Here is a 27,239-nt window from a genome sequence, read left to right as displayed (position 1 = left end):
CAAAACTATAAATGTGTTTAAAAACAAACTGAAGAAACATTTATTATACATAGAGTATACAGAGAATTAACATTTACAAGTCATTAAGAAAAGAAAAGGATAAACAGCTCAGTAGAAAATTGGACAAAAGAGTGAATAGATATTTCACAAAAGGGGAAATAAAAGAGATTCTTAATCATATGAAAATATGTTCCACCTGCGTAGTAATCTGGGAAATTCAAATTAAAATCATCTTGATATATTTTTAAATACACAATATTGGGGGAAAAAATTGAAAGGTAGACAATGCTGATATAGGCTAGAATATGGGTTAACATGAATTTTCACCTATCCAGGGGATATGTATAATTGTACAACCACTTGGAAACAGTTTGGCATCACCTACTAGAGTTAACATTTGTACATTCTCTGCATCGGTATATATACTCTGTTATGTAACCTAGAGAAACTCTTGTATGAATTCATGGCAAATTTTTTCTATGTTCATAGTAGCATTGTTTACTATAATAAAAATCTTAGAAATTGTCAAAATGTCCACCAGGAGTAAAAGAGATATATACATTTGTAATAGTCATAAAATGTAATATTATATACTAGTATAAAATTAAATTTCAGCTACATATGTCAACACAGTTTTTAGACAATACCAAGACAATATCAAACACTATATTATTCAGTGTTTAAATTATATGTCATAACAATAAAAAGAAATACAAGAAGATGATTAAAATAATATTCAGAAAAGAGAAAAACTCTTTGGGCAAACAGGAATTAGATTGAGGGGTTCTAAATGACTAGATATATTCTGTTTCTTTAGCTATCTGGTGGCTAAAGGAAATTCATTTTATTATTTTTTGACTGGTTTACATATATATGTACATACATATATATGTATTTTTATATACTTTCATATATGTGATATATTTCACAATAAAGAATAACAAGATGTCATTCATTCATTAGTTTGCTCCTACATTAATTTAACAGATAATTATCAAATGTGTTTAATCTGACATTGTATCTATTTTAAATTGAACAAACAAGTTCTGTCTTTTCAAAGAGCTAATTATATTGTATCAGTTATAGACAAACACCCCACAAATAACAGTAGAACATCATCACGTTTCATCATAGATCTGTGCACAAAGGAAAGAGCTGTTAAACTGGCTGGGTTTGGGGGATTGTGGGTGTAGAGATTTTTTATAAATGTAATAGCAGAGTTGATCATTAAAACAAATATGAGGAAGTGTTCCAAGAGACCAGTTAATAGAAATGCATTCCAGGAACAGCCAAAAGTATGTGAGAAGGCAGATATTTTAGAGAAAGCAGGGTACTTAAAGAACTGGATGAAGGTGGTAATTTTCTGGCAATTGCCATCTGATTACCGAAGCTCTTTGGAAGAAAAAAAAAAAAAAAACTATTAGATTTGGGGGGAGCAAAAAAAAATTATAGAGTTCTCAGAATCTAGCCGTCTTCAGACATAGTATATTCCTATTGACCCAACACTTAAACAGGAAGCTACCAAGAGGAGTCAAAGTTCTATAATTTATTTTTTAGCTTGATGTTTTATAAAGGGAGTTGTTCTGGTAACCATAAGGTTGATTAGTCAGGAAACTTATGCTTCAAATAAAAACTGGTTAAATGTCTTTAAAAGATAAAAGAACTTAATAATTCTCCTCTCTCTTATCAGTTAATAAAATAAAGGAAATTATACAAAAGAAAAACCAGAGTTGCAAGGTTTAGAAAAGGCCAATATGAATCAGAAGCAGGTGCATGAGGAAGGCAAGAAGTTAAATTTAAAAATGTACTAGTCTTTTAGGCATCACATTTTAACAGAGGCCAATAAACCCTAACACATCCAATTCAAAGGGTGATAATTAAGGTAACAACCTAAAATGGGAGGGGGTAGCTTACCAAAATTAAAGTAAAAAGACCTGAGAAATATTTAGCCCAGAGAAAAGACTGAAGGATGAAGAAAATTGGTCTTCAGTTCATCAGTCCTGAATAGTTACAGTGAGGTAAATTTTGGAGTCGTATAAGGAAGAACTTCCTGACAATCAGAATAGCCTAAATAGCCAATGGATTTTCTTGGTAATGGTGAGGTCTCTCTCAGTACGGCTGTCTTAGTAGGACTGTACAGCTAACAGGCAGAGGTGACCTAGAGGTGATATCAGATCCAATGAATATTCATACATGCTCTTCCACATCAATATTTTTGAGTATTGCTTCCCATGTTTTCTTTCCATATTTTTATGGCATCCATTTGTAACAGAATAGTGCATAATAGAGAATTTCAAATAACGTAATTACTGTAATGAATGGTTATTTATAGAATTTTATAGAAATTAAACCAGTTAACACAGGTTATCACTTAACTCACATGAAGTTTATAAATTGAATAGTAAAATGTGATAAGACATACAAGACCTTTTGATATATTGTTAATAACAAGCTATGAAGTAATTTTTGTCCTTGTTGTGAGACGCAGGAAGGTGGTCAAGTTCAGGTCATTGCGGCCTTTCTTCCCTAGAGCGAGCAGTAATTTTCCCACATTGTAAGAATGTGGTGTGATGACATGCAAACCTTGTTGCTCAGGATTCAAAAAAGCTACAGAAAAAAATCCACTAAAAATAAAAACTCTTCATGCAATTTATTTATGATTTTATAGAAAACAACAAGTTTACATGCATCAGTTGACAAGACCCTACAAATGATAGTTGCCTTAACAACAACATACTGCATTAAAAAAAATCACAATTTCTCCGAGTATTTAGATGACTTAAAATAATTCAAAAAGTCAGTGCATGAAAGAGTGTAAAATTAGCACATCACAGCAAAAGGATGATGACCTCAAAACCCAGCTGCCCTGAAGCCAAATATGCTTTCGCTTTCCTTCACAGGAATTGAAAATCATTCAACTGGTTCATGTCCTGCATGAATTCAAGCTTTAAAATCAAAAGAGTCATCTATGGTTTCCAAGCCAAGTGGTATATTTCCTTCTTCCTTTTTTTGTCTTCAAATTAAGTAGTATCGATTTAAGTTTTATCTAAAATTTTATGTAAATTTTTTTGATTAAAAGATCTCCAAAAATTTGTATTTAAAACCATTGGACAAGATAATCTTTATGATCCTTTATAACTCTACATTCTGTGAAAACGTAAGCTATACCTGTCGATGTCACCTCCTATTTCCAATTCTCAGCAGTGCCTAACAGTGTTTAGGAAATATTGCTGTATAAATGAATGAAGAAATAACAGGTGAATAAATACGATTCATAGTGTGATAGTTAAACCTAACAAGGGATATGAGGAGCATTACCAAGAAATATTTTAAAACTGTTTCTTTGCAAACATTTGTTTATTCATTTACCATAAGGATATTGAGAACTTATTGTGTGCAAGTACTACTCTACACGGTTGACATACATCAGAGATAAAAAGAGAAAAGGACAGACAGTAAATAACAGGCATAAATAAATGCTAGCTTGGTAGAAGGTGTTGATTGTTAAAGAAATTAAAGGGTGAAACATGGAACAGTGTATAGGAGTGTAAGGTGATCCAGGCTGTGGAGGTGGCAAATTATAGTAATAAATAGGGTGTTTTGGAAGGCTTCATTGAGAAAGTGACACGTGCTCAAAGATTTGAAGATGGTGATCATATTAGCCATGCAGAACACCTGGCAGAAAATAATTCTAGGCAGAAGAAATAGTGCAATATCTCTAAGACAGAAGCACACAATGCATGCAAAGGAACAGGAGAACAATATCTCTAAGACAGAAGCACACAATCCATGTTTCTGGATTAGAGTGAGCAAGTGTGAGATAGTATGAGATTTTTATAGTCTACTTGAGCTGCCATAAAAAACACCACAGACTGGGTGGTTTAAATAACAGATATATTTTCTCACAGTTCTAGAAACTAGAAGTCCCAAATTGAATGCCAGCAAAGGTGATTTCTGGTGGGTTCTCTCCTCTTGACTTACAGATAGCAGACTTCTCACTGTGTGCTGGCTCACGTGGCCTTCCCTTGGTGTGTGCATGCACAGACAGAGAGATATCTCTCTCTTCCTCTTTGTATAAAATCACTAACCCTAAGACGCCACGCTTATGATTTCAGTTTACCTTAATTACCTCCTAAAGCCCTATCTCCAAATACAGTCACATTGAGGGTTAGTGCTTCATCATATGAATTGGGGGTGGGGGCCTAATTTAGTCCAGAGCAGAGACCAACAAGGTAAAAGTTGAGGGCAGATTATATAGAGCTTTATAGACCAATGTAAAGACTAAGACTGATTATCTCTGGAATCCTTTACACAAAAGAGTTTTATGATTCTGTATTCTATCAGACCATAGAATTTTTTCTTCACATTTGAGTATTTTTGGCTTTTTATACAAGGCTGAAATGGCAAGATACAAAAGCTATAAAGATACTCAAATCGAGTCTCAAATGTCAGCTTTGAATACTGGTTTTGAATATAATTGGAATAATTTTCCTGAATTTATTAATTGAATTCTATATCACAAACCTTGGAATTAATGTCCCTTTATTTTAACATGCAAATCTATGCAGAAACATGCAAAACAAGATTCATAAAGCTACTGAAACAGATCTTCAGGCTTTACTATCAGAGTCAAAGAAAGGAGACGGGAGGCAAGAAACAAATTCTTTAAGGAGCCTTTTTGTATAATCTAGTATGCCAAAATACATATTGAATATATACTGGTAAACTGACTAGTTAAGCCAAAAATTGGGATGAGACACTATTCAATTTCATTACACAAATTTCTACTGCATGCTTATAAAGTACATTAATGGCCTAACAGATACTGTGAAAAAATGTCTCGTTGCCACTGAAGATTAACCATTTAGCACATATGTGCCAGGAATTTTTGGCAGAATATCCTTCCCTTTAGCCAAAAAGTAGCCTACAAGTAAAAGAAATCTAATTTGATTTTTGTCCAATGACAGTAAGAAAAAATAAATTCAAAGGAAAAACAAAGATATTCTGTGCTCATGGATCGGAAGTATTAATATTGTTAAAATGACCATATTACAAAAGCAGTCCACAGATTCAACACAATCCCTATCAAAATCCCAAAGAAATTTGTCACAGAAGTAGAACAACAACAAAAAAATCCTAAAATTTGTATGGAACCAGAAAAAACACTGAATGGGCAAAGCAAATTCGAGAAAAAAAAAAGAACGAAGCCAGAATTATCACACTCCCTGATTTCAAATTATACTTAACACTATAGTAATCAAAATGGTATGGTATTGACAGAAAAACAGACATGCAGGACAATGGAACAGAATTGAAAGTGTTTTATAACAAAGGAGCCAAGCCATAACTGGACAACCACATTATAAAGAATGAAAGTAATCCACTATTTTACACAATACACAAAATTAACTCAAAATAGATTAAAAATTTGAATTTAAGACCTGAAATCATAAAATATATAGAAAAAACATAGGCCCTAAACTCCCGGACATCAGTCTTAGGGATAATTTTGTAAATTTTACTCCAACGGCAAGGGACACAAAAAGAAAAGTAAACAAGTGGGACCACATTAAACTAAAACATCAAACTAAAAACCTTCTGTACAACAAAGGATACCACCAACAAAATGAAAAGAAAACCAATTAAATGAGAGAAAATATTTGCAAATGACATTTCTCATAAGGGGCTAATATCTAAAATATATAAAAAACTCAAACAACTCAACAACAAAAAAAAAGCTAACCTGATTAAAAAAATGGGCAAAGTATCTGAATAGACATTTTTCTATCAAAGACATACAGATGGCCAACAGGCACATGGAATGTTCAACATCACTAATTATTAGGGAAATGCAAATCCAAACCACAATGAGCTATCACCTCATACTTGTTAGAATGGTTATTATGAACAACAGAAGAAATAACAAGTTTTGGAGAGGATGTGGATAAAAGGAAACCCTAGTATATTGTTGGTGGGATTGTAAATTGGTGTAGACACTATGGAAAATAATTTGGAGTTTCCTTAAAAAAATTTAAGAATAGAAGTACCATATGATCTAGCTATTCCAGTTCTGGGTATTTATTGTAGGAATATGAAAACACTAATTTGGAAAGATATATGCACCTCTATGTTGATTGCAGCATTATTTGCAATAGCTCAGATATGGGGGAAAAAACCTAAGTGCGCATCAACTAGTGAATGGATGAAGACGTAGTCCACTCCACAAAATGGAATACTACTCACTGTAAAAAGGATGAAATATTGTCATTTGTGACATCTTGGATGGATTTTGAGGAGATTATGCCAAGTAAAATAAGTCAGACAGAAAAGGACAAAAATCATTTCACTCATATGTGTAATATAAAACAAAAGAAAAAAGAAAGAAACAAATGAACAAACAAAATAAAACCAAACTCATAGATACAGATAACAGATTGGTGGGTACCACAAGAAAAGGGTAGTGGGGAGAGGGCAAAATGGGTAAATGGGGTCAAACGTGTGATGAGGGATGGAAATTAGACTTATAGTGGTAAACACACTATAGTGTATACAGATATCAAATTATAAATTGTACAACTGAAACTTATATAATGTTATAAACCAATGTTACCTCAATAAAAAAAACGAAATGCAGATAAGTAGTTACTGTTATACATTAGAATTATCATCAAGCTGAGTTATTTGTAAACATTTTCTAAGCACGTATTATTTTCACACTTATAATAATATTGTCATTATCAATAGTGACTCACATTGTTTTATTCCAAAACTAGTTTTCCTTATATGATGGAGTATAGAACATTTTACCCAATGCAAATCTATGAGGAGAAAAGGAAGAAATTGCACTCATTTGTATATAACTCCAAGCAGGGCCTAAGAAATCAGCTGTCAAATCTTCTCATTTTACAGATGGAAAGAGATTCAGAGAGGTTAAATAGTAAAATGTGAAATTGAAATGATTTGCTCTCACACAGATTTAATGGTTTCATTCCTATCTACCCATTCAAACAAATAAATAAAAATTAATTTTTTAAAATAATTTGAAAAACAGGACTGACGAAAATTTAGCTATTTGTTGTAAGTTATACCAATGAATTACAGATTCCAACCCTAGAGAAGAGTAATAACATTTTTTTGAAGATCATCAGACTACAAAATTTCTATCATTTTGTGTGTTAGTTAGGTCTGCAAACTGTTTTACTGTTTTGGTTTGGTTTTTTTTTAGCTCATCCAGAAAGAACTGTATAGCTTTCCATCCTGTTTCAAATACATCCCCCAAATCAGTTTTCCAACCATAAAGAGAGAAAACCATCAAAATAACATATTAGCATCCATGCATAGATTTCTATAAATGAGGAATTTCACACCGGGTACATCTATGCCCTTTATCTAGATGCTATTACCAAAAGAATACCTCAAGTACAAAAATAGAAGGGCACAAAAAACCTTTGTTATGACCCTATGCCCTCAAGGTCATTGTTCTATTGTAATCAGTTCTCATTTTTACAGTTAAAAGGTGGTGATTTCTATATCACTGTCATGAGTTACAACTCTGAAAGTAGTAATATGAAGCAAAGAAACCAGCAAAGCTGACCCATTGAAGACAGATATAAAATTAGCAGTGGACTAGAGATAACTTTATGCCAGTTGCTAGGGGCAACGTACAACTGATGGATAATGTAATAACACACATTAAGCCACACTTATACTAAATAAGTTCACAACATCATTAATATCTGTAGCAGCGGGAGCACCAAGCTGACTGAGGTAGGCAAAGGTGTTGATGATGACTATACCTTAGGGAAAGGCCTAACCACTTAATGACCTGATAGAATGCATAACAGGAGAGGGGAAAGAACACTGCAGTTTCTGTTTCATTTGTCCTTGCTTTTAACTTATATAGCCCCTGTGAAACTCAGGTTCTTTTCACTGCTGCCACATTTTACATCTCCTCTTATTGAAGGTAAGGGCTATATCTCTGTTTTTATAATGTTCTAAACATAGATTCTCCCGTCAGCAAGTCTCTTAATTTCTAGAGTTTCTTGAATGATCTTCCCCACTTACTGCTTCCCCACTCATGGTCTACTTGGAATGAAGAGGTGGGGACAAAGGAGAAGAAAAGAAAATTGAGTAGGTGAGGAGGTTGTGCATATATGAAGGCTATCTCTAAGCAAAATCATGAAGGCAAAAATAATGTGTGGCAACTACCATGACTTTAAATTCATTATTCTCTGTTCCCAGATTACTAGGATGTGGCTAACTAGACCATTTACTATGACATGCCAAATCTGGATCTTTCTTTTTCCCTCTTCCCATGAATATACTGACCATCATCCCCATAAGAGCCAGTTGACTTAATAACTTGATAACTGCTGTTAATTAATTTGAGTCCTTCTGTTAGAAAATACCTTGATTAGAAGGCATGAATCAACCAGAACAACTTCAGACCTCATGACAGAATCTAGAGTCTGGAGCTCGAGCATGGGATATTATTGTATATTCCTTTAATAATACTCTAGCAGTCAGCAGCTCTGTATCCTGTACAGTAGCTAGAGAATCACAGGGCTAGGGAATGTTAGAATTCTCAAGGACCTTGGAGACTATCTAGTCAACAACTCTTGTGTTGCATTTGAGGATTTAAGAACTTGTCCAAAGTCAGACAACAGTGATTATAACTACAGTGGTCCTATGGTGTCCTCCACAAGTAATAACCTCGGAAACTAGTAGGCACTTTGATACTTGTTGATGAAAAACATGAGCTTGGGATTCAGGTTGCCTGGTTTGCATCCCGGTCTCAGTATTTACTAAGGCTTTCTTAGAGGGCAAGTTATGGAACCTCCCTGTACCTCTTTCCTCATCTGCAAAATTGGATAGATAAAATGATCTACTTCCTTTGGACAATAGAATGACTATTGGGAATTAGTAAAGTAATAAATATAAAGTACTTATAATAGCCTGGAACATGATAAGTGCTCAATAAATTTTATACTATTACTAAAGAAATGGCAGCTAAGTCAACAGGGTGTTCTGTACTTAGATAGCTGTCTTCTTATCTTATTATTTTATCTTGTCTCTAAATCTTCCCCACTCCCTCTTACTCCCAAATTTATTACTGTCTTTCAAGAACGCTTCACTAAGGCCAAGATGTAGTTTTGTTGTAAATCCAATTTCTAAAACAATGCCAGGCATGTAGTGGTAGGTACTCAATAAATACTTATACAATAAATGTACACTAGGTCTGAAATCTGCATTGTCTCTAATAAGAGATACTGTTTTAGAAATTTTTCAGAAAGGGTAATGTGTATCTCTCTCTTTTGTTTATTTTTTTCTGTGTTTTAACAGTTTATTCCTAATATGTTTTTGGAATTCTGCCTTTCCCTCTACCATCACCAATGTCTGTGGCTAACTCACCTTTATACTTCCTAAAAAACTGGGATCCAAAGTGGTCTGTGTTTGCAGCACATAAGAAGGCATGACAGTGCTCCATTATTACAGTACAAAGCACAGTGCTCTGTCATCTGCAGAAACTAATATTTTTGCTGAATGGAGTTAAAATCATTTAAATTTCAAAGATCAGCGTTGAAGTCTCAAGTTTACTATTCACCATCTGTGTGACACTGGGCAACTCACAGTCTTTCTGGGCCTCAGATTCTATATCTATATAAATAAAAAAATTAGATGAGATGATTTATCTCTAAAGTCTATTTAAGTTCTAAATATAGTAGGAAATAAAGTGTTTTGTCGTGAACAAGTTTCAATAAATGTATGTTTGATATACTGAAATTTCAACAGCATTTAATCTGAAATCTATAGGACCTCATGATTTTTTTCCATTATAGTTTTGAAGGGACCTCATTGTTGTATACTAATAAACCATGGCTTCCAATTCACTTCTACCTTAGACTTCCAGTTAACCTAATTGGAAGGCCTAGCAATGGACAACATGTTAACAAGGCTTAAGTAAAGAGAAACATTATAAGAAAATATTTCTGACATGATGTCATGCTCAGAAACTCTGTGGTTTTGTGGTTCCTATCTATTTGAGACATCTTATTAAACATTAAAGACATGAGATTGGTAATGCTATTCATGAGGTAAAGGCCTACCTGGGCAATTCCTTTATTCTTTTGTATTAAATTTTCCTGTTTCACTCTGGCCCGAGTGCACGTTTAGTATGACCTAGTAGAAACTCACTTTGTAGTTTCTTTGCCCTTAGTTTTCTCATCTATAAAATGGTAAAACAATAACAATAATTATATCTATTTTATTGATTTGTTGTGAGTGTCAAGAGAAAATATAATTGCAAATTTACTGTGTAAAAGCTAGTATATTAAATTTTCAGTATTTTATGAGTTTGAGTACCTTTTTAAATTTGTTTTATTAGTATTTTCTTTAATTAATGAGTGGCAATTGTTAGTAAAGCTACATAGATTTCAGGTGTACCATTCTGTAACACATCATCTATATATCACATTGTGTGTTCACCACCCAGATCAATTCTCTTTCCATCACTATATATTCGATCCCCTTTACCCTCTTTTACTACCTCCCTCCCTCTTTATCCTCTGGTAACCACTAAACTATGGTCTGTGTCTATGAGTTTTTGTTTTTTCATTTGTCTGTCTTGTTCTTTTGTTGTTTTCAGTTTCATATCCCACATATCAGTGAAATCATACGCTTCTCGACTTTTTCTGTCTGACTTATTTCGCTTAGCATTATAATCTCAAGATCCATCCATGTTGTCACAAAGGGTACTATTTCATCTTTTCTTACCCCTGAATAGTATTCCATTGTGTATATATACCACAACTTCTTTATCCATTCATTTATCGAAGGACGCTTTGGTTGTTTCTATGTCTTGGTCACCGTAAATAAAGCTGCAACGAACATTGGAGCACATATGTCTTTATGGATAAATGTTTTCAGATTTTTTGGGTAGATACTCAGGACAGGGATTGCTGGGTCATATGGCAATTCTATTCTTAACTTTTTGAGGAACCTCCACACTGCCTTCCATAGTGGCTGCACCAGTCTGCGTTCTCACCAACAGTGTATGAGGGATCCTTTTTCTCCACAGCCTCTCCAACACTTGTTACTATTTGTCTTGTTGACGATAGCCATTCTAACTGGGGTGAAGTGATATCTCATTGTAGTTTTTATTTGCATTTCTCTGATGATTAGTGATGTTGAGCATTTTTTCATATGTCTATTGGTCATTTGTATGTCATCTTTGGAGAAATGTCTCTTCAGGTCCTCTGCCCATTTTTTTAATTGGATTGTTTGTTTTTTTGCTGTTGAGTTGTATGAGTTGCTTATATATTTTGTATATTAGGCCCTTATCGGAGGCATTGTTTGCAAAAATCTTCTTCCATTCAGTTGGTTGCCTCTGTATTTTGTTGATGGTTTCTTTTGCTATACAGAAGCTTTTAAGTTTGATATAGTCCCATTCATTTCTTTTAGCTTTTATTTCCCTTGCCTTTGGGGTCAAATTCATAAAATGCTCTTTGAACCCAAAATACACAAGTTCAGTACATATGTTTTCTTCTATGCAGTTTATTGTTTCAGGTCTTATGTTTAGGTCTTTGATCCATTTTGAATTAATTTTTGTACATGGTGACAGATTGCAGCCTAGTTTCATTCCTTTGCATATGGCTTTCCAATTCTGCCAGCACCATTTATTGAAGAAGCTGTCTTTTCGCCATTGTATGTTTTTGGCTTCTTTGTTAAAAATTATCTGTCCTTATTTACGTGGGTTTATTTCTGTGTTCTCAGTTCTATTCCATTAGTCTGTGTGTCTGTTTTTCTGCCAAAATCATGCTATTTTGATTATTGTTGCCCGGTAGTAAGTACAAGCTAAAGTCAGGGAGTGTGATACCTCCAGCATTGTTCCTTTTTTTTAGCATTGCTTTGGTTATTGGGGGTCTTTAGTGGTTCCATACAAATCTGATGATTTTTTATTCTATTTCTTTAAAAAATGCCATTGGGATTTTGATGGGGATTGCATTAATTCTGTATATTGCTTTGGGTAATCTGGTCATTTTAACTATGTTGATTCTTCCAATCCATGAACATGGAATGTCTTTCCATTTCTTTGTGTCTTCTTCAATTTTTAAAAAAATAATGTCTTATAGTTTCCAATATATAGGTCTTTCACATCCTTGGTTAAGTTTATTCCTAGGTATTTTATTGTTTTTGCTTCAATTGCAAAAGGAATTGATTTTTGTTGTTGTTGTTGTTGTTCTTTTTTTAATTTTATTTTTTTGAGATTTCATTTTCAGTATATAGGAATGCAATGAACTTTTGTACGTTGATTTTGTAGCCAGCAACTTTACTTTATTTATTGTTTCTAATAGCTTTTTGGTGGAGTCTTTAGGGTTTTCTATATATAGCATCATGTCATCTGCAAACGGTGAGAATTTAACTTCTTCCTTCCCAATTTAGATGTCTTTTATTTCTTTCTCTTACCTGATTGCTCTGGCGAGGACTTCCAACGCTATGTTGATAAGCAGAAGTGATAGGGGACAGCCCTGCCGTGTTCCTGAATGTAGAGCAAAGGGCTTCAGTTTTTCACCATTAATTATGATGTTAGCTGAGGGTTTGTCATATATGGTCTTTATTATGTTATGGCATTTTCTTTCTATACCTATTTTATTAAGTGTTCTAATCATAAATGGATGTTGTATCTTGTCAAATGCTTTTTCTGCATCTATCGATATAATCATATGATATTTTTCCTTTATTTTGTTTATGTGATGTATCACATTGGTGGATTTGTGGATGTTGAACCATTCCTGTGCCCCTGGGATAAACCCCACTTGCTCATGATGTATAATCTTTTTAATGCATTGTTGCATTAGATTTGCTAGAATTTTGTTTAAGATTTTTGCATCTGTATTCATCAGAGATATTTTTCTTTTTTTGTGTTGTCCTTACCAGGTTTTGGTATCAGGCTAATGTTGGCCTTGTAAAATGAGTTAGGGAGTATTGTCTCTTCTTCAATTATTTGGAAGAGTTTGAGTAGGATTGGTATTAGATCCTCTTTGAATGTTTGGTAGAATTCACTAGTGAAGCCATCCCGGACTGTTGCTTTTGGGAAGGTTTTGGATGACTGATTCAATTTCCTTATTGGTGATCGACCTATTTATATTTTCCAATTCTTCATGATTCAGCCTAGGAAGGCTATATGTTTCTAAGAACTTGTCGCTTTCTTCTAGCTTATTGAAGTTGGTGGCATATAGTCCTTTGAGTACTTTATTATTCTCTCATTTTTTTTTTCTTTCATGTCATTCTTGCTCCTCCAACCCAATTCTAGGATCTTTAAAAATAGTCATTACATTATTTAATATAGTGAACCAAGCATTGAAAGAAATAGCAGAAAACCCAGTATTAGTCTGAACTGATCAGTAGTCACTTTAAAGTGTAGCACAGAACCTTAAATGAGTCACAAGTGATAATGTAGGTGCAATATTTTTAACTATAAATGTATTTTCAAATGAAATACACATTATTATTCTGTAGACCTCATTGTTTAGCTCTAGGTTAAGCACTAAAGAAAAATTTGACAATAAACACTGTTAGAATGGGAAAGATCTATGGGGTTAAACTAATCTAATCCTCATTTTTTTTCAGGTGAACAAACTTATTGGCTGATAAATTTAAACTTTCAATAGTCAAAAAACATATATGTTAATATATTGACTGGTATTATAGTTTTTTTCTTCCAAAGATGTCCAGGATTCTGGATCCACTTGTGACAACACAGGAGTGGATGGAGTGATCCACTCATGGTCCCTACACCATGAGAAAAATAAAATTATATTCTATTGACCTGCAACAATGTCTGCATATAAAATAAATCTCTATTTAAAAAATGAACGACATGATAGTACTAGTACAACGCATGGCAGAAAAATAAATGGGCACCACGGAAATTTGTCACATAATAAAAAGCTCTTTGATCTACAGTAGATCATAATGAGACCATCCATCAAATCAGGTTGGCCACTGATTCTGTGATCACTAATAGGAGCTACACTGTAAATTAATTTAAAAGTCATTTTATAAATTTCAGTCTTAGTACTGTTCAAAGCACTGATCCAGACTTTGCCTAAAAGAACTACCCTTCTTTACATTACAGTACCAATAATGTCTCTAATCAATCTGTTAATGGAGGCACCTCAGACTTTCAGTTTCAGCCAATTACTTACTGGTGCACTGCCTCACTTAAGGGAGCATAATAATGCCAGGGAAGATAATTTAAATCTCAAGCTTCTTAAGCCAGCTGCTTCATTAAGAGGTAAGCCAGTAACTGATTTTTTTAATTTAACACTCTTTTCTGAAGATCTCCCATCAATTGGGATGTGTGCCAAAGTAATACCCTGATTAAAAAAATAAGAAGTAAAACAGGCTTAGAACAGTGTAGTAGAGAAATAAAAGAAATTGATATAGAGTTATTTTATTTATAGTCCAAATGACTCACTTGGTAGTCACCCAATACTAAACCTAAATTCAAATGGTTTGAAAGAGGAGGGATTAAGAGATTGTAAAAAGGAATGTGAGGGCTGTGGAAACTCAAGTCAGCAATAAAAAGGGGGAAATAGCCAAAAACAGGGCACTCTCTGAAAGCAGGAAATACAATGGAAAATCAGAAGGTATTTCTACATACGAGTTTATTATCTGTTTTTGTAGATAACTCAAGTATTAAAAATATACTGAGTCCATATTATGCTATGAAGCCAGCATAGTTCTGGATACCACAGCTGATTCAGATGGAGATAAGACTGAGGGAGAAGGAAAAAAATCAGTTAATGCAAGATGAGATGTATCGATGTGCTCAGATATGCATAAACAGAATAAGTACAATCATAGTTCAGAGAAGAAAGGCATAGTGTAGCTAGGTCTTCAAAGTAATTTTATTCACATACCACTTAAAAGACTTTTCATTGTGTTTAATGAAATTAACACATTGTGTTTAATTGCATAGGATACAATTTATGATATACTGTAAGAATTAACATTTATTAAGTAAAACAGCTAGGCCATGTTGTACAAAGTATCCAAAAGTACCTAAATATCTCAACAATCTGATACCAAATAAACCCATTTGAAAAGTTACCAAATCCCTTTAAAAGTTCCTCTAAGTCAGAAAATTTATATTATTTCTTTTACCTCTTAGAGTCATACTTTAATTTCAATTACCATAGAAAATCATGTCTTAGTGTAACATTTTATGCTTTTCTCTCTGTCACAAAAATATAAATGTAAGTGAAATTTTTATTTTAATTAAATTTTCCTTGACTCTAACTTTGACTTAATATTACACAATCTCTTTGACCTAATATTACAATTGATCAAACCATGTGTTAATTGCTATTTATTAAGTAAATAAAGCAAACTTTATTAGAAATAATTTCTTAATGAAATGGGTAATCATTTTTAATTAGTTCATGCATCATAAAAGAATACAACTTATTGGTAAAATATTAGTGAACTCAATAACATTCTATTCTTATTTTTTGTTTGCTTTAAAAATTTATGTGCTAAGAAAATTTGTTCTTATAAATAAAAAGATGTGAATAGAAGGACTTTTGCTACGACAACATTCCTCAATTCTTTGAACTTTTAATGAGGTACATGTCAAAAATCACATTGTGATCTATCATCATTTTTAATGACCTATCAGTTGATAACTCAGGTCTTTATTCAATTTGATTGTATGTAACAAATCATTCAATAAATGCATGTTATTCAGTCATTAGAATCTTTTAGTTTCTTTGTTTCAGGAAAGAGTTTACTAACACTTATCAAAAAACTGTTAATTAGACCTGTTTCTCTCTCACTTAGAGGCACCTTGCTGGACTTGATAAATACAAAGTTAGAAAAAAGTCTTTTTAAATGTTTTTATATCATCACATGCTTTAAACACAATTTCATCAAAAGTTTTGAGCTGCAGATTTTGTTCAATCAATTTATGGAAAATGCCCTTTTATGACCTTATTGGTATGAATTAGAGCCAATATTAATTTTCAAACCAACCAGCCAAGTAAGATTTAATTTCCAACACAACATTCTGACTTTATTTTTCAATCCAAACAAATATGTTAATATTCGTGCCCATGATAAGCGGCTCACTTCTAAATTTTCCAAGTAAATAGTTAAGATGACACATAGGTAAGTCGTAGAATTTTGTCTTAAGTATGTTTCTGGACAAAATAAGCTATTTTAGAATTTCCTTCTAATGCTTTTGTTTGCTTTCATGAATCTCTCCCTAAAGACTGATATACTCTTTAACAAATGTCAAGAAGTGATATAGGATAGGTAGTTAAAAGGAAATTGCCATCATTTCCACTGTTTCACACTAAAATCACACTAAAACTTAAATTAAGACATCTAAACACATTCCAAAATACACCAATTCTAATTCTACATTTTCCATTAAAAACCATATATATATATATATATATATATATATATATATATATATATTCCCATTACTATACCTATAATCTCAGAGATGTTTTTTTGTAGGATGCATTATTGATTATCTATGTCCATAAAAAGAGTTAATAATGAGAGAGTGCCAAAATGGCAGATTAACTAAATATAACATATTTGGAATATATGACTTAATCATTAAAGTGACTATAGTAGCAATACAATACATTTACAGAATGCTTATAATCTTTAAAGTGTTTTTCATCAGTATCAGTCCAGGTCTGGCCAGGAAAATAAACTTTTTTTGGTCTTTCACAATGAAGTAACTTAATACCGTGAACTGGATATGTAGCTAACAGGACAACTGAGAAGCCGTATGAGAGACAGTGTGGCAGGTAAGAGATGGGGAAAAGCTAGAAGCTGCTACTCCTGGAACTAGAGGGACAACAGGAGGAGGTGGTACTACCAGAGCCCAGAAGAGGGACCATCTGGCAAGAATGCAAACTCAGTGGGAACTGTCCTGCCAGTTTGAACCATGGAGGAAACAGCTGGCTGGTGCAGGTTGGAGGAGTCTCAGCCAGACATGCCACCTAAGAAAAGAGAACAGCGGAGCAATACCCAGTGTTTCCCATAATTCACATCATTGACTTTTTCATTTAAAATTACAGTTGACATTCAATATTATTTTCATCACTGACTTTTCTAAAACTGCTTTTCATCGGCTGAAGCTATGCAGAATTCAGAAAGCAAGAGAACATGAAATTTGCAGTTTCCTGCAATACAAAGGGGCAAGTAAAGAGCAGAGACTGGACCAGGAAGCAAATATTTGGCAGGCACAGTACCCATCATGTGAGTCTTACACTCATTTCATGAGATAGATAATATACTACAAGAATTCTTTTGTTTCTTTATTTTTATTCTTTTTATTCTTTTCTTTTCTTTTCTTTTTAAAGATAAGTTCACTGGAGTTTAGAAAGTTTAACCTGCCAAGAAGAGCTGGATCTGATCCTCAGACTCGGACCTTTTATTCTAGGGATCCTTCAAGGTCAACACAGAACTTAATATATAATTTTAATTTTTCAGATTTAGGTTTATGGTGAAAAATATGCCTTGTAGGCATTTGGGTTTAAAATAAGGAAAGGTGACTGAACCAAATGAGCCTCGTGATGGCCAGTTTACTGTAGTGAGATTATTCATGCTGCCCGCTCATCAACAACCTCACAACAGAATTAATAATTAAGTGTATGATAAACATTTATAGTGTTAAAGAACCTTTGGCCCAGACTATTTATCTTCTCAGCAGAAAAAGAAAAAACCAGATTCATTAACAACTTAATGTTGCCCCAGCCTTGTAACTAGGCTATAGCCACAAAAGCATATCCTCAAGGGTATTATCTGAAATAATATAAAGGTGGTTTACTCTGGAGGTAGATTGGGAACTGTTTCTCCTACAGCCTCTGCTGTAGCTCTTTGCTGGATAATATAACAGACTAGAAGAGAAGAAATAATATCAAGTATAAGAATTCTTAAACAGGAGCCTTTGTTTCTCTGAAATTGAGTGTGTGTGTATGTGTTGTGCCTGTGTTTTAATGGTTGTTCTGCAATAACATTGCATTATTAGGATGTACAGCAAAGATTCTATATCGGGTAACTCTTTTGCTTTTATCACACATTTTATTCTGATCTGAACTTGGCAATTCTGAATCCTCCTACAGAAAAGAAGAAAAAAGAAAATGGCAGACGTTCGTTCACCATGCCCTCCAAATACTGCCCCACTGTGCTACAGATCCAGCACATTTTATACTTCATGAAATGATCATCTGCTCTGAACTCCCAAGAATTGTTAAAAGCAGGCATCCAAATGATTTAGTATCTAGCTAAGCAGAATCTTCTAAACAAGGGGAAACCTGGAGAAATATCACTGATGTTCAGAATTTTTGTCTGAAACACAGTGAACGCTGCTTGGTGTTCCCACTCAGGAGGTAACACTCAAGGGAATGGTGTGTTTGTGGAGAGGGTAACATAACCATTGCCAAAATTAATTGGTATACCCTGTCCAGGGCTTTTAGAACAGAATCCATTGTCTGAAGAGCCTGAGACCCCACAGAAGAGAATCCAAAATTTTTCCAATGGTATATAGGGCAATGCACATTTTTTGCAATCTGAAGAAAGTTTAGCATCTTTTATGAGTCTGAAACCTGTGAGCAGTGACGAGAATTCTGAGATATGCCTAGTCAATTTCTTGCAGTCATCCAAAAATGATTGGTAGTGTCATTGTCAGTGATAATAACATCTATTTGAAGAACAGAGGAAGCAAAATTATGAAGCTCTCGTTTTCCTTTTTAATTAGCAATATTACTTAAGTCTTCATAATTGTTTTTTTTTTTTCCATTTGCCATGAATAATACCACAGTTTGTAGGCTATTGTAAGTCTGCAGCCAGATTTTATTAAATGAGAAGAATGAGTGTTCTCAGTTAAATGTATTCTACATGGAACAAACCAAATTCCTTTTGGTATTAATTTTCTGTTGCTGCTAACAAATTACCACAAACTCTATTGGTTCAAAACAACACAATTGTATTATTTCATGGTTTCTGTGGGTCAGGAGTCAGACATGGGTTAGCTGGGTCCTGTGCTATGGGTCTCACAGTTTGAATTCAAGGTGTTAACAGTGTTGTGATCTCATCTGAGGCTTGGGGTCCCCTTCCAAACTCACAGGTTGTTGGTAGAATTCATTTTCCTGTGGTTTGATGACTGAGGCCCTGGTGTCCTTACTCGCTGTCTGCTAAGTACCACTCTCACTTCCTAAAAGCTGCCCTTAGTTTCTTGCCTTGTGACTACCTCCTTCACAACATGACTCTTTGCTTCCTTCTGGGACAGCAGGAAAGAATCTCTCTGACACTTCACCTTATGTTAAAGGGCTCATCTGATTTGGTCAAGCCCATCCAAGATAATCTTCTTGATTTAACTCCAAATCAGTTGACAAATAACCTAGTCTTGAGAATGGTATCTCATCACATTCACTGGTCCTGTTCACACTGAAGGGGAGAAAATTGTAGAGTATGTACATCAAGGAGCATCTATCCTGCAAGCTATCAGAATTCTATCTAGCACTATTTTCATAAATTAGTTTTGCAGATTTTATATCTCAGTGTTTGCAAGAATAATTGTAAATATCTCAAAAGACCAGATCCTTCAAGTATTTTTTTTTTTGCTAGATCATGTATCACAGCTATCATAAATTATGACTTTATGTAAAGTTTGCAATTATTAAAAACAGTCACACCATCTGAATATATTTGTACAAAAATATAACCGATGAACACATAATGCATGTTCAGGATTAAATCAAACATTCAAGGTCAAATGCAAGGTATTAGCTATATATTTTCATTTTGTCCATGATCTGAGAAATCCTGCCTTACAAATTATCACTTTTAAAATATAAAATCTTAAACATAAGTTATCAACTCTATTACTGAATATATAAGTTCTATATTCTACATGGTTCTATGTGGTTGAAAGTATGTTTATCTCGGGAAAATGGTAAATGTGTACATAATTTTAAGTTCAAGAGTAAGGACAAAACTAGAAATTTGATTCAAGGTCAAGTCCTTAATCAAACTGTGGTGCATACTACATTAACACTGACTCATACTACATAGTACATTAACTTTGCTTTAGATGCATGAGCATTAGTTCTCTCATTTGCAAATGCTTTCAACTGACAAAAGAGTGAAAATAATAAATTTGAGATTATGCCATGATCTAAAAGAAATGTTTTGCATTTCAGTGTTTTTTAAGGTGTTTCTCAAATAGCACTTATCAAAATGAGCAATATTCTTAACTAATAAACCTTATGAAATAAAATAGAATGATGTCCATTCTACATAGATACAATGTGGATTTAGCACATTGTGGTAGATTCTAAAACAGCAACATATGAAATATAAGTTGTTTTATTTTCATAAGCATCTTCTTAGGAAAACTAAGAAGGAAAAAGTGATTATTACCTGTGTCTGTTCTTCAAAGAAGGAAAACGCAGCAAGATTGTTTTCAAACTGGCAAAGGAAATCAATTAGTATTTTTAAAACAGGAAAGTAGTGGTCTTGGAAGGGAATTCAGGTATGTGAAAATAGATCTGAACTGCTACATAATTTCTTGTAGTAGTATGGAATGGTGGGTGTTTCTGTGTGTATCTATGCTTTATGGAATAATTTAAACTCTACTCTGGTTTTATGCTCTATGCCTACTCACAGATACTAATGAAAGGAATTTTATGTAAAAGTTGGCTACTGTGGTTATTGCAAAAATGCTACATGGTTGCTCTAAATTAATGATATTTAAACATTTCCCTCAGTAATTTTACTTCGCAACTGAAAGGAAGATACATTTTAGGAGTGTACTTTTTTTTATTTCTTTATACTAAATGTTTTTTATAATACAAAACAGCACTCAGTGATCCATGCAGGCTTCCATTTATAATATTAATAGAAGACATGTTCCATGCTAATCCATCTCATTAATATTAAAGAAAGGACTCCAAGACTGGTGAGCACTTAATCATTTGCAATTAGCACCTAACTGTTAATTCTGTGGAGGGCTCTTAGGGAGAGAAGCAGGAGAAGTAGCTCCCGTTTGCTAAATGTTAGTTGATTTAACTTAGAGTATTTAATTCTAGGAAAACTCAGTAATTAGAACAATTCATGTAGCTAGACAAGTTTAATTGATCAGTTAAAAATAAAAGCATCCCCAACTGAGAGTAACCACAAGATATACATTTTAGAAATGGGCAAGATATAACCATTTTACTAATTTATTTTATTAGGTTCTGTGTACGTCTAGACCAATAGATTTGGCATCTGAGTGGAGGTGAATAAACTTCCAGCTCAGACTATCTCAACACAGATCTCAAAATCCAATTAGCAGAATGGGGAGGTTGTCTGGTTTGGCTCCAACTTGAGCAGCTTGCTTCCTCGATGTCAGCTCAACCTGAAAAAAAAGAATGACTGTGAGTTTCCTACTTGAAGACCAGAAAGAATGTTAAGACCCAGGATAAGTGCTGTATGCCAATGGCTTAGAGCAAAACCAAGCTTCCCACTGTGGTGCAGCCTTTCTGCTTTCCTTCCACATTTATCCTGCCATTTAATGGGCTCTCTCTCCCAGATCTGAAATTGGTCTCTTTTATAAGGGCAGATCTTATTATCAATCACTTGTTGAAAACTACTTGGAAGAATCAAAAGTGTTGGGAGAATCTATTACACAGCACCAAAGGGGACCCTACCACTGGATAGGCATGCTTTAAGAACAGGAATCTGTTTGCACCATAGTATTGACCCAATTCTTCTTAAAGCTACTTCCAGCACCACCAGCACCACAAGTATATACATATATATATATATATATATATATATATATATATATATATATATGTATCTATGTATATAGATACATACATATATATACACACATATATATATATGTATGTGTGTGTGTGTGTGTATATATATATATATATATATATATATATATATATATATATTTTTTTTTTTTTTTTTTTTTTTTTTTTTTTTAATTGAAGAAAAGCTGAGGTTGGTAGGAGCCCTTAAAAGGCAGCGGGATTCCCTGAAATGAGCAGAGATGGGCTTGTCCATCTCTTCTGTTAATGTCACTTACTCAATTAGTAATGATGAAGTGCCCCTAGGACATACCACACCAAATATTGTCTGTGGCAATCTTTAGCACCAGGTCCAGTAAATGAACCAGATTTAACTAAGCACAATTCTGACAGTTTCTAATTACTATGACAATCAAGACATTTTTAAATCTATCTCTATTTAACATTTTCATAAATTTTTATCCTGCTATCTTACCGCCTTCCTCATATCCTTTTCTCATTTTGTAATGTGTTGTTATGTGTCAGTTTCTCTTCTTCCTTTCTATGTATTTTGTTGTTGTTGTGGCTGCCGTCTTCCTAGTCTTAAACTTGACTCTGCTTCGATTCACACTTGATAAGAAGGTCATCTGCTACCTCGGCCAAATAGTAGGCTCTTACTTGACAGCAGCTCTCCACATGTGTGTGGGCACTACAGCTGCACAGCCATTACAGAGGGCATGCAGAAATTTGTTTCAGCCTTCTGCCTTACCTTATACCCTAATCTCTACCAGCTGTATTGAAGTGCTTTAGCTTTTAAGGATTTTGGATGAAAGAATATGGGTAAAGCAACAAAAGTCATCAGCATCAGACACATACCAGCCATGAGTCCCCCGCCCCCATGACGTAGGATACACCAGAAGCAGTACTCCAAGTAAGCTCTGATGAACAACAAAGTGCATAGACAGAGAGTAGTATGTAAATGTGTCTAAACACCGACTCCATATATGGTAAATATCAGGTACCAGGTTTTGAGGTTCTGGACTCATCTAGAGACACTCAGAGTAAGCCATTCATTCCAAGGGCAGTTTGGAGAACTTGCGAGTTTCCATGATTACGAATATTATACTCTGGGGGGTAAGAAGAGCAGAGTCTAAAAGATCATAGATGTTATGTTGTCTCTGTTTCCCACTTGCAAGTTTTCTTGTGCAGGGTTCTAAACCTATGAGACCATTTCCTCATCTCTAAGATTAGGATAATAATGTTTACAACATAGGGTTCTGTGAGGATTAGATAATACCCTGCACTTAGTACTGTGTCTGGGACGTGATAAATGCTTATGAGTGACGATCATCAAAATTACTATTATTTTAGGTAGATATTTAGATAGGTGGTTTCTGGCATTTCTTTCCTTGATATACAGAAAGTAATCATCTATCAAATATTCTTTGAAAAACACAGACAAGGAATAGTTGGATTTCAAAAGGCCCCACTGCCAGTAAAAATATGTCAACGAAGTAAATAAGTAAGGAAGTGTGCCACTAAGCAAGAAAGTAAGACTTGTCTTGATTTAGCCATCATCATGAACTTGAGAACTAAACCTCAGCTTGTGTGTAATTGCAGTTTTTGATGTTTGTGTGCCTACTGTGTCTCAAAATGTTCACTAACCCATGATTCAGTCATGGTGTATACGTAGCAAAATGAATGAAATTAGGATGGCTTTTTCTAACACTTTATATTTTACAAAATTAGGCAAAGAGGAAAGGACATAGCAGCAGGGTTTAAATTCCAGTTTAACCATTATTTGCTGTGAGATATTAAGCAAATTTTATAACTTTTTTAGGCCTTAGTTGCTGAATCTGTAAAATGGGGAAATAATGCCTATTTTTGCAATAGTTACTGAAAAGATAAGTAATTCTTTTAAACTGCTTAGCTAGTTTTCTGGAACACCAGAACATTTACTAAAGGATAACTGTTATTATCACAATCAATCTTTGTAATAAGTCTATTAGATTTCTATTGCTGTGTAACAAATTACCACAAACTCAGCGACTTAGAACAGTACTGTCTTATTAGTTCACAGTTCTGTAGGTCAGTAGTCCAGGAATGGAGTAGCTGGGTTCTCTGCTTGGGATCTTAAAAAAAACTAAAATAAAGGTGTCAGATGGGCTATGTTCTCTTCTAGAGTTCAACATTCTCTTTCCAGATCATGTGACTATAGCAGAATTCACTGCTACAGGACTAAGGTCTTCATTTTCATGCTGGCTGTCAGCTTGCAGCCACTCTTAGCTCATGGAGGCACCCACGTTCCTTGACACGTGGTCCCCTTCATCTTCAAAGCCAGCAATGGAGAATCCCCTTTACACTGAATCCTTCTCATACTTCAGGTGACTCTCCTCTCCCTGGAAGAGTCCCATCCTACTTACAGGCTCACCTGGTTAGCTTAGGCCCAGGGAGCACAAGGTCCTGTACTTGGTCAACTGATTTGGGGACCTAAATCACATCATAAAAATCCCTTTACAGCAGCACATAGATTAGTGTTTGACAATATCTAGGAAAAAGTGTGTATAAACCAGGAATCTTGAAGGAGGTCTTAAAATTCTCCCTACAGCAGGGATTTTAAGAAACAAGTATTATCCATAGTATTACTTTTGAGGAAACTGACATTCCAAAGGTTTAATTGACTTGCCCAAGGACATCAGCTGAATAAAATATTTCTTAATAGAATGACCCTAGGGGATATTTGGCAATGTTTGGAGACACTTTTGGTTGTCATGATGGGGAAAATCTGACTTCTTTTTAGCTGGCCCAGGTTAAACTTCTATTAATATACAAGAAGAAGAGAACAGACACTGGGGACCGGTGGTGGTCTCTGCCAAAGATTATGCTCATTTCTGCCAGGCAGTTCTCTGAGAAAGCAGCTGGAGTGTAGTGGAAACAATCCTCAGTCAGCTTCCGCGTTCTACAAATGCATGTCAAGAAGAAGCTTTCAGTTTGATATAGGATTTCTCAAATTTAGCAATACTGGCGTACTAGGCCAGATAATTCATCATTATGGGGGGTTGTCCTATTTACGTAGGGTGTTTAGCAACATCCCTGGCGCCTATCCATTAGGTGTCAATAATGCCACGCCCTCCCTGCCCCACCACCAAGTTACGACAAACACAAATTTCTCCTAGGGGGGGAGCAAAATTGCCCTCAGTTGACAGTCACTGCTCTCAAGGGAAGAAGCAAGCCCTCCCTCAACTCTCCTCCCTTTTCCTTTGGCTCGAAGGCAGATATGATGTCTGTAGCCAGAGCAGCCATCATGGACCACACTCTGCAAGTCAGACGTTATGGGGGCTGGAGCCAAAGCGGAGGGACCTGGTCCCTGACACCATGCCCTGGACAGCTTACATCTAAATTGTTACAAGAGAGGAAAATAAACGTCTATTTTGCTTACATCACCGTTTTCTGGGTTTCACTCTATTTTTATCCTCACTAATACATTCTTCTTGGAATAGCCATTTTGGCAGAGCTGGAAGTGTTAAACACATTGCCCGTTACTTTAAAATCTTGTAGCTCCATTTGCTGTCTGTTATCCAGCACATTATCCTTACCATATAGCCTGTCCCCAAAGAGACAATACTTACAATGAGGAGCTGTACTTGATTCTTCAGTAAATACATACTTTGTTTGATCGTGTTCTAACAACCCAAATGGAGGTTTCCGTTGTAAACATGTGTTTCACAAGCAAACACATCCAAATTGAAATGTTTCTTTTCATTGTTGCAGTGAAATATCCATTTGCTTTTAGGCCATCAGGGAATGCTGAATACTTTTGTAAATGTTTCCACAGGCTGCTGGCCACTCCGGGCCCATATCTCTCCCACTGCTCAAGAATTCCCTGTGTAATGGTCTGCCACTCCTGAAAGACTCACCCAGGACTTCAGTGGTTGCCTGAGAGAAGTGATCATTGAAACGATCTTGCAATTGAGAAAGTGAAGACTGAATTTTTTATTTTCATCAGAACGAGTTGTCCCATTGAATACACTACTCTTTTTGAATATATTAAGCATATATAATAAGCTGTATTAATGCTTTCAAGCCATTCATCAGTGGTTTACTAAACGTTTTTTTGTGTGTGTGTGTGACCTTAAGAAATGATCTCCATGTCCTATGTTGGAGATAGTTTTTCTGCTATAACAATCAAATGTTTTTTAATCTTTCTTTTTAAGTAAAGGTGAAAACATAAGAGATAAAATGAGTTTCAATATATTTACACCTATGTGCACTAGCTGTTGCCTGTGAGCCTGCCCCCAGAACTAATTTGAATGCCTTCCCCTTCCATATCCATCTACTGAAATGCTACCTGCGCTCCAAAGCTTGGTCTCACTTCCATCTTAAGTAACTACAAGCCTCAACGTTCCTGCCAGTTGCACAGCTCCCTAATGAAGAAAATGGCTCTGTGTGTGTGTGTGTGTGTGCACAATTGTGTGCTTTTTTTAAAAAAGAAAGTATATTTATCATAGCTTTTTCCTTATGATGGGTTAAAGCTGCCCTACTGCCCTGGGAATATTTGATAGAACAAAAGATTTTTACAATAGTCAGAGGCCACCATTTATATATGTGCTGAATGACTATCACCAAAACGTCTTAGCTGAATACTCTGCCCACTAGCAGATGGTGGCAAACTAGCGAAGAATAACTGGAAAAACTGGTATAAAGCAAAACCTTCATACTCCGGTTGTTATGCTCTGAATAAACCTGGTGAGCATCCCCTTTTGACGGCAATGGGACACCTCCAAGTGATGACATCACTGAAGGGTATGCATCCCTTGCTATCCCATGTCACAGTACACTCTTGAAATAAATTGCCATAAAACTCTAATTATCAAGAGAGAATCTTTTTTCTTTGAAATATATAGTATTACATACATAGTATTATATACGTGTGAATTAAATAACATTCATCTTAATTTGCCTCCCATCAAAGTTAGACAAAAATAAGACATTTAGAAAATTTAGAAATAATAGCTAGCATTTGTTCAGCATTTACTATATGCCTGATCTTACCTTGCTTTTGTCATTTTATCCTCACAGCTCAATGAGAAATAGTTATTATACTCATTTAATTGCTGTAGAAACTGTGACCTACAAAGGGTACATGTGTGCTTGCGTGTGTGCATGTGTGATTTTCCCAAGATCACATGACCACTAAATGGCAGACCTGGGTTTCAAAACCCAAGCCACCTTATAAAAATAAATACCAACACAGATTTTAAAATATGCTATGTAATAAAGCAATGTTAAAGAAAGGATAAGAAGATTATGAAATGCAGTGGATAAAAAAGAGAGACAAAGTAAGTAAACAAATGAGCTGTAGACGTAGTCCTTTTGATGAAAGTGGCTCTATGGCTTCTGGGAACTTGCCCTTGAGGTGTCTAATGG

The 27,239-nt window shown here is 34.6% G+C and overlaps 1 long non-coding RNA gene across 1 annotated transcript in view; it reads left to right on the top strand.

Moving 5' to 3' along the window:
* Nucleotides 1–26,657, top strand: part of LOC148755700 (uncharacterized) — a 185,090-nt gene extending 158,433 nt beyond the window's left edge. Inside the window, exon 3 of the long non-coding RNA XR_016018474.1 lies at nt 25,648–26,657. This is a non-coding gene — a long non-coding RNA (uncharacterized LOC148755700). The remainder of the gene's footprint in view (nt 1–25,647) is intronic.
* The last annotated feature ends 582 nt before the right edge of the window (nt 26,658–27,239 follow it).

The sequence above is a fragment of the Rhinolophus sinicus genome, chromosome 14 (genome assembly GCF_057876585.1).
Source record: "Rhinolophus sinicus isolate RSI-liver-muscle chromosome 14, RSI-T2T, whole genome shotgun sequence".
NCBI lineage: Eukaryota > Metazoa > Chordata > Mammalia > Chiroptera > Rhinolophidae > Rhinolophus > Rhinolophus sinicus.
The sequence above is the reverse complement of the archived record's forward strand: the minus strand, read 5'-3'. Positions and strand labels throughout refer to the sequence as shown.